This window comes from Adiantum capillus-veneris, chromosome 5, assembly GCF_014529385.1.
Source record: "Adiantum capillus-veneris isolate H3 chromosome 5, ASM1452938v2, whole genome shotgun sequence".
Classification (NCBI taxonomy): Eukaryota; Viridiplantae; Streptophyta; class Polypodiopsida; order Polypodiales; family Pteridaceae; genus Adiantum; species Adiantum capillus-veneris.
Window position 1 is genome coordinate 99,358,953 of NC_140935.1, and position 17,567 is coordinate 99,376,519.

The following is a 17,567-nucleotide window of genomic DNA, read 5'->3' on the forward strand; positions in this document are numbered from 1 at the left end:
CTCTTATTGATTATCATAGGTCATTTGATGTGAATATTTTTATTTTGTTGTAGAATAGATTGTAATTTAGAAAATATTATTGTGTAAATCTTTTAAAGAAAGAAAAAACAAAAACGCGTCACTTTGAAATCAATTCAATGGAGAGCCAACGCCAAATGTCTGGATATCCTCTTTTCTTTGGAGAGCCTGGAGAGGATGCAGAATTATTTCTAGTGAATTTCAAGATGTCTTGCCGTATCAAGAGGATAGTAATTGATCAAGAATGTGTAGAAATGTTTGAGGTGGTCCTTAGGAAAGATGCTAGCACTTGGTTTGACTCTTTGCCTGAGGAAGTTAAAGGGAATTACACGGAAGTTTTGAATCGTTTCAAGAAATACTTCTTTGATCCCCAAAACACTCAGAAATTATGGCAAGACATTGTTTCTCATAAGCAAAAAGAGTTAGATGACTACTACTTGTACAAGCAAGAGTTCCTACGTCTTTGGGCTCTATGGATACGAAATGTTGCTAACCCTGGTGATGGTGCAGAATTTCTAAAGAAGGAGAGGTTCATAGCCGGACTCTTTCTTGACCTTAAGGTAAAAGTTGAGGTGGGTGCACCTGCTACCTTTGATGCAGCTGAAACTAGGGCTGCTGAGAAATATAGGAAACTCAAGTGCTTAAGGGGGGAGGTTCCAATAGAAGGTCTTAGACCCAAAGGTAAGTCACAAGCATCAACATCTAAGGAGCTTCCTGAGGTAACGGCGGAAGTGATTGAGAAGTTAAATGAATCTTTAAGCAGCTTGTCAATTCACCTTGCACAAGCCGTAGGTCCAAAGGGACAAGCAAAGAAGTCTGAAGAGCGAGACCCACGACCTAGGAGAGTCTTGCAATGTTGGAATTGCGGTGAGTCTGGACATGGGATGTATAATTGTCCTTGGCCCCGTGGGGAGCCAGGGAGACCTAACTTGAATTACCCAGTGATGAATGCAGGTGAAGGAACTAGTCAGCAACCACGGCTTATACAAAGGCCAAATGGAGCAAGACCACCTCCACAAGGAGTGGAAGGAGTTCCACCTTTGCCAGACCCAAACGTGCATGTGGTAGAGGTGACAAATTCAAGAGAGGTTGACATGGAAGCAAATGGCATTAAGCGTGGCCGAGGGAAAGGTAAGGAGAAAGAAGGAGTTACATCACAAAGTGACCATGGACAAGAAAAGAAGGCAAAGGAGACCAAGGAAGCTAAGGGACTCGACGTCGTATCAACCTCCAAGACTTTCCTCTTGGACATGGAATGGCTCCATACAACCTGTTGGAAGACATGAGAGGTAAGGGTCCTGATATCTCATGGCCTCAATTTCTTGCATTATGTCCACAAGTTAGGAGGGATTTAACAAGGGCAGTTAGCACTAGGAGAAAGGTAAAAGAGAGTGTGCCTGTTGTAAAAATTGCACAAGCTGAAATGAATGAGGACATTATACATGTGCTAGATTGTTACATAAAAGGGAGATTGGTTAGGAAAGGTCTAGTGGATGGGGGTGCACAAATTTGCATCATGACAGAGGGACTCATGAAAAAACTAGGCATGCACATCCATGAGAAACCTAAAATTAAGGTCAAGATGGCAAACAATAGCAAGGCTAGGTGCGTAGGCATTTGTAAAAATGTTTTTGTGGAGGCCTTTGGCATTAAGAAGGCAGTGGATTTCTATGTCATGTCTACCAAAGGAAATGGTTACCCATTTATCCTAGGGAGACCATGGCTAATGAAAATGCGAGCTTTGCAGGATTGGGAGAGTGGAAAGCTAATTTGCAGGAACGACAATCATAAGAAGGTTGTCTTTGACATGAAGGAGAAACGCCAAGAGGAGCTCCATGAAGAATCATCTCAAAGTGAGACGGAAGAAGGTTGGACCAATAGCACTTCAGAAGAAGAAATTAGCGGCAGCATTACTGAAGAGGAGTCTTCCATCGAAGTCATGGGGGTAAGGTTTAAGCCAACCAACCAAGAGACCTCTTGTCAAGGTTTGGAGGAGGTAGGTTCCCAAGAGAACCAAAAAGTGGAAGATGAAAGAATGCTAGAAGGTATGCTATCTACAACACTTACAAAGGAGAAAAGAGAGGAGTTCAAATGTGTGCTAAGGAAATTTCCTAGGCTTTTTGCTAAAGACTACACCGATGTGCGTGGAGTAGATGCTGTTCAACACAAAATTGAGTTGAAGCCAGAGGCCACACCTAAGGCTCAGAAGCTACGAAGGCTAGGAGTCATCAAGGAGCAGGCTTTACTCAAGGAGGTAAGAAAGCTTCTAGCAGCAGGTTTCATTTATCCAGTGGAGAATTCAGAGTGGGTCTCTCCCGTTGTTGTCACTCCTAAGAAAAACGGAAAGTGGAGGGTGTGTGTGGATTACTGTCCACTCAATGAGGCAACAAAAAGAGATCACTTTCCCCTCCCATTTCAGGATGAGATACTAAATGAGGTAGCTGGTCATGAGAAGTACACTGTGTGTGATGGCTACTCAGGCTACTTTCAAATAGGTATCGCATTGGAAGATCAATTGAAAACAACCTTTATCACTCCTTGGGGTTGTTATGCTTTTAGAGTCATGCCATTTGGTCAGACAAATGCTCCTGAAACATTCCAACGTTTCATGAACATGGTGTTTCAAGCATTCTTTGGAAAGTCAATTAGGGTGTTCATTGATGATTTCTGCATTTATAGCTCAAAATCATTGCATCTACAAAGGGTAGAAGAAGGTTTAAAGAACCTCTACAACATGGGAGGTCAACTCAACCCCGACAAGTGCCACATAGGTGAGGATGAAGTGATCTTGCTCGGTCACAAGGTTTCCTATAAAGGCATTGAGGTGGATCCTTCAAAAGCAAAGGCTCTTAATCACCGAAGAGTCTTAAGGAGGTCATCTCTTTCATTCAGAAGGTGAAGTATATGTCACGCTTCATTCACTTAGCCTCGGAGTTGCTTCATCCTTTGCAAAAGTTGACGCAACAAGTAGAATTTGCATGGTCTGATGAGCTTGAAGAGTATTTTTGTAACATTAAAGTCATTTTGTCAGAGCTACCAACACTCATGCCTCCTTGTTGGGAGTACACATTCTTTGTTAGCTCTAGTGTTGGAAGGGAAACAATTGGTGCTGTGTTGCTACAACAAGATCCCCACAGTACAAGGATGCGACCCATCTACTTTGCTAGTAGGGTCATGAATGCTTTGGAGAGAGACTACACAGAAGCAGAACTCATGATGCTTTCTCTCATGTTTGCGGTGAGAAATTTTAGATCCTACCTGCTACCAAAACCTTTTGTAATTCTCACTGCAGAAAATTTGTTTCCTTGGGTGTCATCTCAAATGAATCTTAGTACTAGGATCTCAAAGTGGATTATGGAGTTGCAAGAGTTCCAATACTCTTTCAAGGTAGAAGATAGTGTGCGTGCACAATTGGCAGGGATTCTCACTTATAGGGTACATGAGAAGGAAATTAAGGTGCCTCAAGTAAAGACCCCACCATTGCCACCACCAAAAAGTATTCCCAATGCTTTTACCTTGTTCTTTGATGGAGATTTTTGACGAGCCACAGGGAAAGCAGGGGGAGGGCTAGTGTTGCTCAACCCAAGTGGAGAGGTGGTCATGAAAGAGAAGGTCAATCTACCAGGTTCAACTAGCAACAATGAAGAAGAATACGACACACTACTTCATGGTTTGAAGATGTGCATTGGCCAAGTGATAAAACGTCTCATGGTAAAGGGAGATGCACTTCTCATTGTTAAACAGATTTTAGGCATTTGGGCATGCAAGAATGAAAGCTTAAGGACAAAAGTTCATGCCATTTGTAGGATGTTTAATCAGTTTGAAGAAGTGCAACTATATCATATTCCAAGGAAACAAAATGAAGATGCCGATTTACTTGCACAACAAGAAGTTACATGTGTTGAGAGAGAAGTGCAGGTCATCATGGTGGCAGCAGCTGTCAAGCAACCGAGATACCAGGGATTGGAGTCATTGGCTCCCATTATTGGCTACATTTTGGAGGGTGAGTTTCCACAAGACTTCACGAAGGCTCAGAAGAGGAGACTCATGAAGAAGGCAAGTTTCTATCTCTTCCTAGAAGGCTCCCTCTATCAAAGAGGGAAGGATCAAGTGTGCAGAAGAGTACCAACTATCGAGGAAATTCCAGCCATTCTAAAAGGTTTGCATGAAGAGGCATGTGGTGGTCATTTTGCCCAAGAATCAACTGTGAAGAAGATTTTGCTTGCGGGGTATGTTTGGCCAAGCTTGCATGTGGATGTTCAACATTGGTGTAAAAGCTGTCACAATTGTCAGATAAATGGAAATAGAAGGTTGGTGCATGGCCCGAGGCAAATAGTGCTTGCAAATGGACCCTTTGAAAAGTGGGGCATTGATGCTATGGGTCCTTTGCCTAGGACAAAAAATGGTAAACTCTACATTCTAGTGGCTATAGACTATATGACTAGGTGGGTGGAAGCTCAAAGTGTGGCAAGAGTGAATGAGAGGACAATTAGAAAGTTTGTATACACTCACATTTGTTGCAGATTTGGCACACCTTTGGAGATCGTTTCTGATAATGGTCCAGGATTTAGGAAGGGCTTGCTCACAGAAGTTTGTAATGAGCTTCACATTCTACATCGGCATAGCACACGCTACTATCCTCAATCAAATGGTTTGGTAGAGAGGGCTAATGGTGTCATTGCAGGAATCATTAGAAAGATGGTGCAAAACAAGACAAAATTATGGGATGACTTCTTAGATGGTGCCTTGTGGGCATATCGAACCACATATAGGGAAGCCACGGAGTTCACACCATTTCACTTGGTCTATGGTCAAGAGGCTTTGCAGCCTATCGAGCTCAACATTCCAACAATGCGACTTCATGGCAAAGCAGCACAAGATGATCAAGAGGTATGGATGGATCGACTTCTTACGTTAGTGGAGCTTGAGTGGAAAAGAGAAGCAGCATATGAGTGCTACAAGAGGAAAGCCACACAAGCGAAAGAAAAGCTCGACAAGAAACTGAAGGACAAAGGCATCAAGGAAGGAGAGCTTGTGCTAAGGTATGACAATCGACTTGACAATCGTTTTGATGCCAAGTTTGAAACTAGATGGCAAGGGCCATACATAGTCAAGAAGGCTTTCAATTCAAGTTACTATTAGCTTATGGACTTGAATGGTAAAGAACACTCCAAGAAGGTAAACAGGTATCGCTTGAAGCCCTATTTGAGTCGCCTTCTACCAAAGGACCTACCAAAGATCTGTCCAAAGGCCGCTGTCTCATGTAAGTATTGTTACATGAAGCACCAATGTAACTCCAGTCAAAATTCCGAGGGGCCAAACAATGAAGATCTTGTCAAGGACTTTGAAGTACTCTCTTGGGGGGGAGGGCTAATGATAGCCGTTTTTCGGCTGTCCATAATTGCCATAGTAAGTTACTCCACCCTACCAAATTCACCCAAACGCTATGGCTATCCCTACCATTTCACTGTACATAGGCGTGTGTGAGTTAGGGGGCTTTTCCCATATCTTCTTAAAAACCCTTATCTAGCTAATCACTGGGCTAGTTGAGCCAAAAAAAAAAAAGTATATTATGGCCTCTTTGTGTGTAAATATTTCATTGTATATATAGCCTAAATATAGAGATTTTTAATAATTATTTTGGTATTTTATTTAAATATTTCTACTTAGGTGTGTGTTTTATTAAACCTATGTACACCTTCTTTCATCCTCTTACACCATAATTATATTTTTTGCCAATATGTACATACTCTAACCTCATATTTTTCCTTTATACAAATCACTCCCACATTTTCACCCTCACCCTCGTGAAAACAAAAAATTGATTTCTACTCATTGGTTACGTTTATTATATTATTTACTTGCATACCTTTTCCTCTTTCACCCAAAATGATTTAAGGAGGGACCATATCATATGATTCCAATATCTTTCCATATCCATAACTCCTCCATATTTTTATTATTATTTTTACTCATTATTCTAACACCATGTGCTCATTGAGCTAAAGTCCATGAATAGTCCATACACAAGTCCCACCATGTGTATATTTCTTTATTCACCAATAATCCTCCTCCATGCATGGGTCAAGGGCAACTTGGATGCTTTGTATTATAATATGACAAAGGAGGGGCTCACTCTTGGATGCATTGTACAAATTCAACAAAGGAGGGGGCCACTAAAAGACTTTTGCAGGCATAAAAAACAGGCTTTTTGATGAGAATTTTGGTACCTATCTCCACTCTGAATTTGGAGCGGTGGTCAAAATAGAAAATGTAGCCCACGCTCTGAATAATTACCTCAAATTTTTTTATGATTTTTGGAGCTACCAGTGGTGAGCTATGATTTTTTGAGTGGACCTCAGTCTGCCCACTTTTCTCACAAGTAGCCCTTAGTCTTCTCTCACCCTTCCACACACCTACTCACTCTTACACATCCCTCCCTCTCCTTCCCTCACTCAAACCTACAATTTTCATGGCTTCTCCCACCCTCTTCACCATTACCCTTCTCTCTCATCCCTATAGTTCTTTTATGAACCTCTACATATATACACCCTCTCCATGTCTCTCTCTATTGCTTCTATGTTACAATTTCATTTACCTCTCCTAAAAATATCTAAAATTCAGCATCTTAACCATGATAACTTCTGCAAATTGAGGATTTTTCATCAACAAATCCTCTTTTCATCGTGGTAGTCAACCGTGGCGGCGGCATAAAGAAGCGAAGAAGAGAAGAAGACCAGCGGTCATTTTTTCCACAATCTACACAAGGGTGAGTTCAAGCTTCTTCAAAGCTTCACCATCTTAATGATTCTCTTTTAATTCACCCCTCTTCCTTCATCAAATCAACTCATCCTACCCATTGTAAATATATCACTAACAATTCTAGTGATTATTACCACTAACAACTAACTTCTCTTGTAAAAATGCACCCTGCACCCACACTATCAACATATGGAGTAGGCAACCGCACAAGTAAACCAAATTCACTCACTCCCATGGAAGTTTCTCTCCTTTCACCACATCAATAATTCTCTTACTTGAGCCCACATCCATGTGACTCAAGAGAAAAGAGAGACCCCATTCTCATTTGAAATTCATAAAAATTCATAATCCTTGATCTTTCCTAATAAAATTGATTAGGCTTAATCCTAATCAAGGATTCTAAAACCTATAAATAGAACCCATTCCTCCTTGTAAAAGAAATCACTATACCATTGCACACTAGATTGAGCGTACCACACGCCAGTTCTATCTTGGTTGTAAAGAGAGAGTAAGCTTTCTATACACCATCACCTTGGTGCATAGAAAAGCTTGAGCTAGTTTGAGCAAGTGCGAGTAGAAGATATTCTTCCTACCATTGTTGTATCTACCCCAACATCAATGAATTGGTAGTTTTGGGTGCAATTCATGTCCAAAGGCTCACGCTTCTCCTCCAATTTGGCTTGGCAAACTCATTCAGCTTCATAAGGTGACTTGTTTCATTGAAGGTTGTTGTTTTTTTGCTTGTGATTCATTGGCTATTGTTTGGCTACCATTGTAAGAGGGTGGATGGTGAGAGGGCTCCCATAACCCTAAGACAATGTGCTAGTGATGCTATAACCAAATCTTGTCACTTGATTCCGCAAGCTCTAAGTTCCTTTTTGTGCAAAATATAAAGTTGAAGCTAAGTTGTACACCATCTCTCTCTCTCTCTCTCTCTCTCTCTCGTGTTTTAGTGTGTGAGAGTGTTCCACTGGTGTTAGGGTTATTGTAAATTCCTTGCTTGTTTGTGGGTTGCTCTAACGATTCTCCTCTTTTGCATCCTAGTTCGCTCTTAAACTAGGTGGTGCCCCTTGTGTAGTTGGGATTTGGCTGTGGGTTTGTTGTTTTGGTTTGTGTTGTGTTGTGCCCCAGCCCCCTACTTATTAGCGTGAGCCTTTGGACATGAATTGCACATGAATTATGAAGGGTGTCTAGAGGTTGCTCTTCTTGTTGCCCACCCCGGACCGCCTCAACAACTTCACTTAAGTTTCCATTTAACAAGACATTCCATATATCCATCTATTTGAACACCCATCCTAAAGTTTCAACCACTAAAATAAACACATAAATGGTAGCCATCTTGCCATTACATTTGAAAAGAAAACATCCTCACTTTACCTATGAGGATTGTAACACGTACCCTTTTTGCTCAATGGAATAACCAATGAACACACATTTTTCTACCTTTGGGTCAAGATTTCTTCTCAACTCATCTTAAACATGCACTTAAGCAATACAATCAAACTCTTTGAAAATTGACACATCAAGTTTGTCACCACTAAAGTTCTCTTTAGGTGTCATATCATGCACTACAATAGTAGGAGTCTTGGTCATAATGTAAACATCTATAGCAACAACTTCAAGACAATAACAATGAGGCATGTTCTTCTCATTCAGCATTGCTCTAGCAACTTTTTCTATGTGTCTCTTATTCCACTCAACAACACCAGTTTGCTATGGAGTATGCATGCATGAAAACTGCCTTGAACTCCATGCTTTTTCAAAATATCTTTGAACTCATTTGAGAAGTATTTCCCCCCTCCGTCTAAAGTCGGGCACTTTAAATGTATCCCAATCTATTTTTCAACCATAGACTTGAAATTTTGAAAGTGCATAATCACCTCACTTTCTTGTTTCATGAAATAGACCAATACCTTCTCTCATTTTTTTGATCAATCTCCATATCTATAGCCTTAAGCCCTTGTAATTCTTTGATAAATAATTATGTGATTATGAGTCAAACAAAGTGGGGTTAAATGCTTCCAAATTGTATCAATGAAAGCTTAGGCTACAAAAGAGTTAGAAAGCTTCTCATTTTTGAATTCAAAACCTTTGGCTAAGGTATAAAAGCCAATTGTTTTGTAAAACCTAGAAGAGTCTTTTTGAGTAATAAGTGGTACTACTATTCTACAGAACACTGTGTACTCTTCTGTGATCTTTTCAAGCTCATAACTCCCTCATGAAGCATCTATTGGGTTTCTAAGCCCATGGGAACATCTTCCCTGGCATGCAATTAAGAAGAAGCAGTTTTTTGCCTATATATGTAAAAGGCTATACATCAATCATAATAGCGTAAGTTGTTTTTACTGAAGTGTCGAACTCTCCCTCTCTCTATCTCCTCTCTCGCTCTCATTTCTCTGCACGCCCTGCACCTTGTCATGGCACCTCACCGTCTGCACCCCCCATAGCCTCACTCCTAGCATCTGGTATCAGAGCCCAGGTGGGCAGCTGAAGAAGCCTATGCACACAGCATCTCAAAACGCTGGAGAAAATCGGCTATAGGAGGAACTTGAAGGAGAAAAGCGCTGTTGGTTGGTGATTGTAGCAACGAAAAGGCGGTTGCATATCAAAATTCCGTGGAACTTTGAGGTTTTGCTAAGCGATGCAGGCGAGGAGCTTCAGGTGCTGGCAAGGCAAGGCATTTCAAAACATTGCAGAAGATACATGCAAAGTCAACAGGGGCTGCTTGGAATTGTGTACAAAGGTTGAAGGCAGCATATTAAAACACAGCTGGTGCAGAGGGAGCGCAAGTAGGTAGAGCTTCTAGTTGCCTGCAAAGGGCAGTTGTGAAGCATAATTTTCAAAACGCTGTCAGTGGTTGCATTAGTTGGTATAATAACACTGCAACCTTGTTTAGCCTCTCAAAATACTAGTGAGGAGTCCTCCCTGGGGTTGATTTGGAGCACACAACGTGGTTTTAGTGCACAATATCTCCAAAGGGAGCATACTTGAAAGTTTAATGATATTCTTTTTAAGAGTTTTTGGGCGAGTTCTCGATGTATATACACCGAGATACTACCGCATTGGGAAGCTACAAAGTTTTTTGGATTTGTGCAATCCTTAGATTTCTTGATGCTACTACTATTTGCCAAAGACTTGGTACATCACCACAGAGTTCACAAAGCTTTATTATTCTTATCTTGGATATGTATGCCAATTATGTCAGATTACTGGCTCGAATAAATCCAGCAATGAGGCAAGTGATTCAGAACATGAAGAAGTACTTAATCACGGAGTTTTATGACCTTCGGGATTAGCTCGATGGATATTGATCACACAGTGATTTTTCAATGATAATGCTTTGAGAATGTGGTACTGGACTGTGCAAATTTCTTTTATCAGTCAAGTGTCATAGAAGTTTTTCTCTTTTGTCCACAAAATTATCTGTAAAGCCTCTTTTACATTATCTGTTGTCAATTATTGTCATGCTTGTCAGTTGTCATCATATCAAAATTGTACGGTCTCTAGACACTGCCACGTATGAGTGGTAATTCCTTCCAATTTATCAGTTTTTGTTCTCGAGTCCCATTTTTTGTTCGGCTTCTCATGAGGTTACTGGGTACACCTTAAACCCAAGGTTTGGCAGTGAACCAAAAACTCCAATCATTGGTAGCTAACTTTTTTGACCTACACCCTATCTGTTCAAGGGGGGGTTACCGACTTAGCATCAGGTTATGGATACACCAAAAATCCTGGGTTGTGAGAGAACCTAAAACTCACGATTGTCGAGTATACCAAAAACTCAAGGTATCATGAGAGTGGTCTGTTAGTTCGGGCTTGAGGGGGGGTTGTTGGGTTTCCAACCCCATGGGAACATCTTCCCCAGCATGCAATTAAGAAGAAGCAGTTTGCATGGTATTTTTTTACCTATATATGTAAAAGGCTATACATCAATCATAATAGTGTAAGTTGTTTTTATTGTAGTATCGAACTCTCTCTCTCTCTCTCTCTCTCTCTCTCTCTCTCTCTCTCTCTCTCTCTCTCTCTCCTCTCTCGCTCTCATTTCTCTGCACGCCATGCACCTTGTCATGGAACCTCACCGTCTGCACCCCCCATAGCCTCACTCCTAGCAGCATGCGTTTAAAGTGCCGTCTACTTCATCGCATTCATAGGTGAAAGATCTTCATAAAGTTGTGTTTTTCTTGTGGTAAGATTGTGTTTTTGTTGCTACTCACCTACTCCTTGATCTGATCATAACTTAGGATTTACATAACAAAATTGCATTTTATGCATTGGAGGGGTGTAGGGGTATCATTGCTAAAGGCTCTAGGGTGCATTCAGGGCTAAAAATGGTTAGGTCAAATCTGCCTTGCAGATAATAAGTGCAATTTTGACAAGTGGTCAAAATGGGGAATTTGAGGGCATGGAAAAGTGTCTTTAGACACTACCTATCCATCCTATAAGTTTTGTCTTGTTTGGACTTTGTTTACTTGGCGAAACGATGAGATTTTTTTGTGGCATCGTAGTTAGCAATTGCTACCTGGCATGCAATTGAGCATGTTTTGAGTAAGATAGGCATTGAGTGTGATTTTTGAGAGAGTGATAACCTCTTGTAGCCTCCATACACTAGTTGATTTGACCCGTACCATGGCATGACATTTATGTTCGTGGTTCTCACTGTCACTACAATAGGATAACGAGGTTTGGCATTCGGAGAGCCTCACATTTTGGCACTGTTGTCGAGGACAAAGTGACGTAAACTAGGGAAAAATTTCAGTGCTCAGTAGTATTGTCCAAAAACTTCCTCTAGGTTTGCCTGGAGTACAAAAACAAACTTTTAGAAACTGCACGATCGAGATGTGTCTACTAGAGGTGACTTGGTGGTAGTTGTACTTGCTAAGAACCTTTAGGCTTAGATTAGGCTGATTTTGAGAGGTTGATAGCTTAAACTATGTCAAAATTTGAGGATTGATGCTCTTTTTGAAAAGAAAAACAAAGAAAAACCAGTATGGGTGGACACTTTCCTCTATCTTTTGTTGACGTGAGTAGGAGTAGGGTAAGTAGGAATTGACGAAGGTTTTTGATCTATCTCACCCTTTGATTTAACATCACTGAAGTTGTTTGCGAGAAAATTTCAAAGTTTTTGGGTACATGTAAGGTGATTTTAGAGCTTCAAGAAATAGCATTTTTGGTCATCATTGGGCCAAAACAACCTTCACTCTGAGCATACAGGCAACAAGGGCTAAAAACACTTGGTACCAAATAGAGCTTGATGAAACTTCTTGACAGGTCTTAAAACACTTTGTCACAACTGTGGGAAGTAATAAAGTGGAAAAAGCTACAAAAATTGGCACCTAGATAATAAGCGTGCTTAATATCAATTTGGGGGCTTAAAAAAGCAAGATGTTGACCATTTCTCAACTCCACATGTATTACCATAGTTTAAGGAGGTTTTGATTCAAGTTTGGTAGCATTTGGACTTATAGTTGCTAGATAGGCTAAAAAATCATTGAAACCAGACTATAGACACAAAATTTGGCTTAGGAGCTTCCAAATCGAACAAAACTTCATGCAACTTTATTTGTGACTTGATTAGGATGTGAGTATCCACGACAAGGCAAAAAATTTCTTCATTTTGACCCTAGAGATAATAAGTTCACTTGATATCTCCTGCCCTAAAACTTCAACTTTTGCAAATTTTTCCAAAGGGGATTGAGTCTAGAGTAGTGATAGAGTGCTTGGGAGAAGTTTCAAGTAATTTGGACATCGTTCGACCTTGCATGACCACTTGAAATTTCCAGATACAAAAACTATTGGAGAATTGGACCAAATTGACCAAAAATGGAAATAACCTCATTCAAGGCTTATTGGTGGATACATGCTTGACTAGTGTGGACCAAAAAAAGTGAAAATGATCATTTTTTTGACCTAGTAGTTAATAAGCATACTTATTATCCTTAGCTAGCCAAAGAGTTCTTTTTAATATTTTTTGGTTCACATGGCTGATAGACACCTTATACAAGTAGCCTAGAAAATTTGAAGTCATTTGGATAGTGTTTGCTAATTGAAATTGAGTTTTTTGGATTTGAAGGTTGCAGATTGACCTTGTGATAACTTTGGCAGGATTGGAGTTGAAAATTTTGACCAAGAGTCCTTGTATAGGCTTGTTGAACAATAGATTGACTTATTTACCCTTGATTGTATAGAAGTGATCAAGATCTAGCTTGAGAAAGAGCTAGATTGGATTTACAACAATTGAAACTGGTTGGTATTGGCACTAAAGGCCGTGTATTTATTTCCATTGAGTATTTTGAGACTTTATGTACCTAAGATTAGGCCGTGTATTGTAGGAAATTAGGGCTACAATAGAGAGACTAAGATTAGAGTATCCATAAAGGAGAGCGTAAACCAAGGGAGGCTAGTAGAGACTATAGTGGAAGACGTGCGTGACACTTACTTCGACTCAAGTCCTTAGATTTCTTCCTTCTCAACTCAATTGGGGACTAGAACCTCTCTCAGGTTCAAGCACATTTTGACCTTCTACAAGGCTAACAAGCACGGGGCTCATATTTGTTTGAACCCCAATGAGGAGTATGTGGTGAAGGTAAATGATCACACAATTGAGTTTGAAGAGGAGGTTAGAGCTAACAATCAAGATACCTTCTACATGGACCAAAACAAAGTGCAATGTCTCAAAATTCAAAACCTTGACACTATGGATCGATGGGGTTTGGAAGCCGACACTTTGATTCGAGACATGACCACTAAGAAGGGACCACTAGTGTTAGAATTAAAAGGGTACGACTAAATAGACCCTCCGAAGCGCATACCTAATGATAACCTACGACTTGGAATTTGTTTTTGGGAGGATAATAATGTCACATATTTAATATGGAAAACTCATGCTGCTAAACGAGGATAGATGAGACCCTTGAAAATCATGCATATCTTCAAGATAAGGGAGAAAGGTCTGACAGACCTTCCCATCCACCTCTTTAGGTATTGTTATAACAATAATTTTGTTATGAGGCCTTCAAGGGAGGTTGAATTGACAAAGTACTAGGGCTACTCGACCCAAGAAATCATCATGGATATGAGACCTAAAGCAGAAAAAATGCTGAGACTAACCGAGAGAGAATTTGGTAGTATGGCCAACTAACGGGGTAGTATGGCCCGAGGCAGTCGCCTCAATGATGGGAATTGGGTTAGGGATGCAAAAACCACCATTAACAAGAGAAGAACGGGTGACACCAATAAGAAGAGGTCCACATGAGTCACACCTACCAAGGAACTAGTTCGAACACCTAGTTTGAGAGGCACCACTTAAGAGAATGGGTGATGAACACAGTTGTAGGGACAAACCAAATGACTTTCAAAAATGGGCCAAAAAATACACTGGATCAAGGGATCCATATGACCATTTAGTAAGATTTAGGCAGGTCCTGAGAGGAGAATGCATAACGGACTTCCACATTTGGTTTAAGGGGTTTGAAATGGCTTTGGAAGGTAAAGCCTTAACTTGGTTCTAGATCATACCTCAGGGATCCATCACTGATCTACCAACATTGGTACATGTATTTGTTCAAAAATGGAAAGTAAACACAAACGGTAGCACAAATATACAAATCTAAACAAAAATAGGGGGAAATTGTAAGAAACTATGTGATTCAAATGAGGCAAAACATTGATTGATGTCTGGAGTTGAAAATTCCAAATGAGGAAAGACTCGCCTAATTATTCCTAGAAGGTGTTTTACTCAACAAAGAGTTGCATGCCATTTTGTATAGCAAGAAGCATACAACTTGAGAAGCATGTAGCTTGGATGCAATAGAGGGGATAATTGTGAAATCTTCAATGGAGAGAGCATGTTAAGGATACCCACAGCAAGCGTACCACGACAACTGTGCCTGCACATGTAGGACCAACTGTGGCAACTCCTATAAATGCTAATGCTTAAAAGCATGAACAATATGATGAGCAATATGCAAAGGATGCCCATGCGAGGGCCGAGGCATGGTCCACAACAAGGGTAACCTATAAGACAACCCAGACCATCAAAATGGCGTGCCATTGAGGGAAAATGGACAAATCAGGAAACAAATGAGTACTATTACAAGCCCAAATATGATGGAAATTTCCAATTTGTATTGATGAAACAACAGGGACAACTAATGTATAGATATCTTCCTAACATGGGGTCGATACAAAAACCACCCATGGCTATGGAGAGACCATAGTTAATACTACATCAACAACCTCCTCTATCGAGAAATAATATTGCCAGTTAAGTAGATGCTTCTTGAAGGGCAAGTGGAAGAGAAGGCTCTAGCAATAGTTACGCCTTATAATGAAGAAAGTTATGTAGAGGATTGAGTACCCCTGCCATGGTAGAACAAGTTTATCAGGCACCTCGAGAGGCAACACCAATTTACTTTATTGCAAATCAAGGAGCAAGGCCACCTATGGTAAAACAAATGCCTAAACCAAGAATAGGAAATTTTCATAACTGTGGCTTGGATGACCACTGGAAAAATGATTGTCGAGAGCTCGATAAGAATGCTAGACTAGTTGAGGCTTATTGCATGCAATGCAATAGAAAAGGTGGGGTTTTTTTTTATGAGTGTCATAGAAATCCTACAAACAAAGGAAAAACAACCATAAACGTGGTAAATGTCATGCCGAGTAGCTCCTCAGACGATGAAACCACGATTCCGGTCCAAGTAGTTACTAGAGCACAAGCTAAGAAGAATAGGCAAAATAGTGCAAGCGAGTCCCATATAGAACAAAATCCTTCAAGAGACTCCAAGAAAGAGAGACAAAGACAATATGAGCTTTGAAGACAAAAACAACAAAGGAAAGTTGAAGAGAAAATTTAAAAAATGGTTAAGGAAATAGCTCAGTCAATGTCTTCAGAGTTCAAAGAATCAAAACCAAGATTGGGAGGATTTGTGTTGGTAGACAAAGTATATGAACCCATCAATGCAGCCTTTTGGAGGCCTTCCAAGAAGGATTGAAAGTAGGCCAAACATTGGAAATATAATGGAAAAACTACACAACACCTGACATGGAGGCCGTAAAACTTGAAGCTTTTAAGAACTCGGTGCAAATCATGCAGTCAATGGTGAAAACAAAAAAACCAAAATTGAAAATCATCAAAAAACCAATTAAAAGAAAAACAAAAACCAGAACCTGTAGAGATAAAGGACACTAAAGAACTGAGGGAATATTTATTTAGAACTAAAAAACCTAAATTGATAGTTCTAGATAGTGAGGAAGGGATACATGGACACTAAAGAATTGAGGGAATATTTAGTTAGAACTAAAAAACATGAATTGATAGTTCTAGATAGTGAGGAAAGGCTACATGGAATTTCCTTAATGGAGAAAGATTGGCCAAATCATCTATGGGAATGGGTTAGAGAGATGAACAATAGAACTCTAACTTTGAAATCGGCATGAATAGAGTAATTTTGGCTAGATCAACCACCCATGGAGTTGGACAAACAATCTTTATACGAAGATCAAGAATCAAAGCAATCAAGCCTATCAAAGGACCAAATACTCCAGACATTATCCTCATACTTGGGAGAAAACAAAGATAAATCTTTGGTATGTAAGTCCACAAAATTGAATATACCAAATCAAACTTTGGATGTGGTGAACCTACAATCAATCATGTTGTCTCATATCCAATGTACTATCACATTGGGTGAGCTATTGAAGATAAGACCCACATCTATGGAGGGATCTGCAAAACACCCTAGAAAAGATGGGTGCAATGGGATTAACCAAAGACAACCTTAAGAGTTGCATAAGAAAGAATTGCAAAGAAAGATGATCAAATCCGTACATATGAACAAGGTAGGAGATTACTGCAAAAGAAATGAGGGAAACACAACACTTTCAGTAAAATACAATGATGTAACAATCATGGATTCTCTAAACAGTGAGACATGTATCACCATCACAATAGAAGCAAAATGTGAAGCCTAGGGAAATCTGGCAATTAGACAAACACAAATGAAACTGCAATTGTAGATGGACACATTGAAAGACCTTGGGATTACTAGAAAATGTGATAGTTAGCTTTTGTGGAATTGAATACCAACATACTTTTTCCATTGTAGATTTTGGGCTAAAATTGAAGGTAAGATTCTCAGACATATCAACTTGAAAATTGGTATTGCTACTAATGTTAGCAATTACTGAGATGCCTAGACTAATGAGTGTCAAGGGAGTTCAATCATAATGGGACATTGTGTCTATTACCATAGATTTATCTACACATATGCTATCATTACAAAACCCATAAATAGTCTTATCACTCACTTTGAATGGACCGAAGGATGCAAAGAGTCCTTTCAAAATCTTAAACATACTTTGTCATCAACACCAATATTGAAGATCCCAGATTGGAACAAAGTTTTTCATGTGCATGTGGATGCATCAAATTTTTCTATTGGTTGCATACTAGCCCAACCACGAGAGGAGACAATGCTAATAGGCAGCTAAACATAGCAAAACAGATCTACATCATGATCGAAAGGAAAGGACTTGGAATGATCTATGCGGTCAAGAAACTCCAACATTACTTATTGGCTAATAAGTTTGTCTTCTTTGTGGATCACCAAGCCCTACTCTATCTAGTGAACAAGTGCAATACATGGAGGATTGTAAGATGGTTTATCACCCTATTGAAGTTTGATTTTATAGTGGTAGTCAAGAAGGGCACCACACATCAACGTGCAGATCACCTTCCAAAGATGACTTTTGAGGAACCTCCGAAAGGAGTGGATGATGATTTGTCA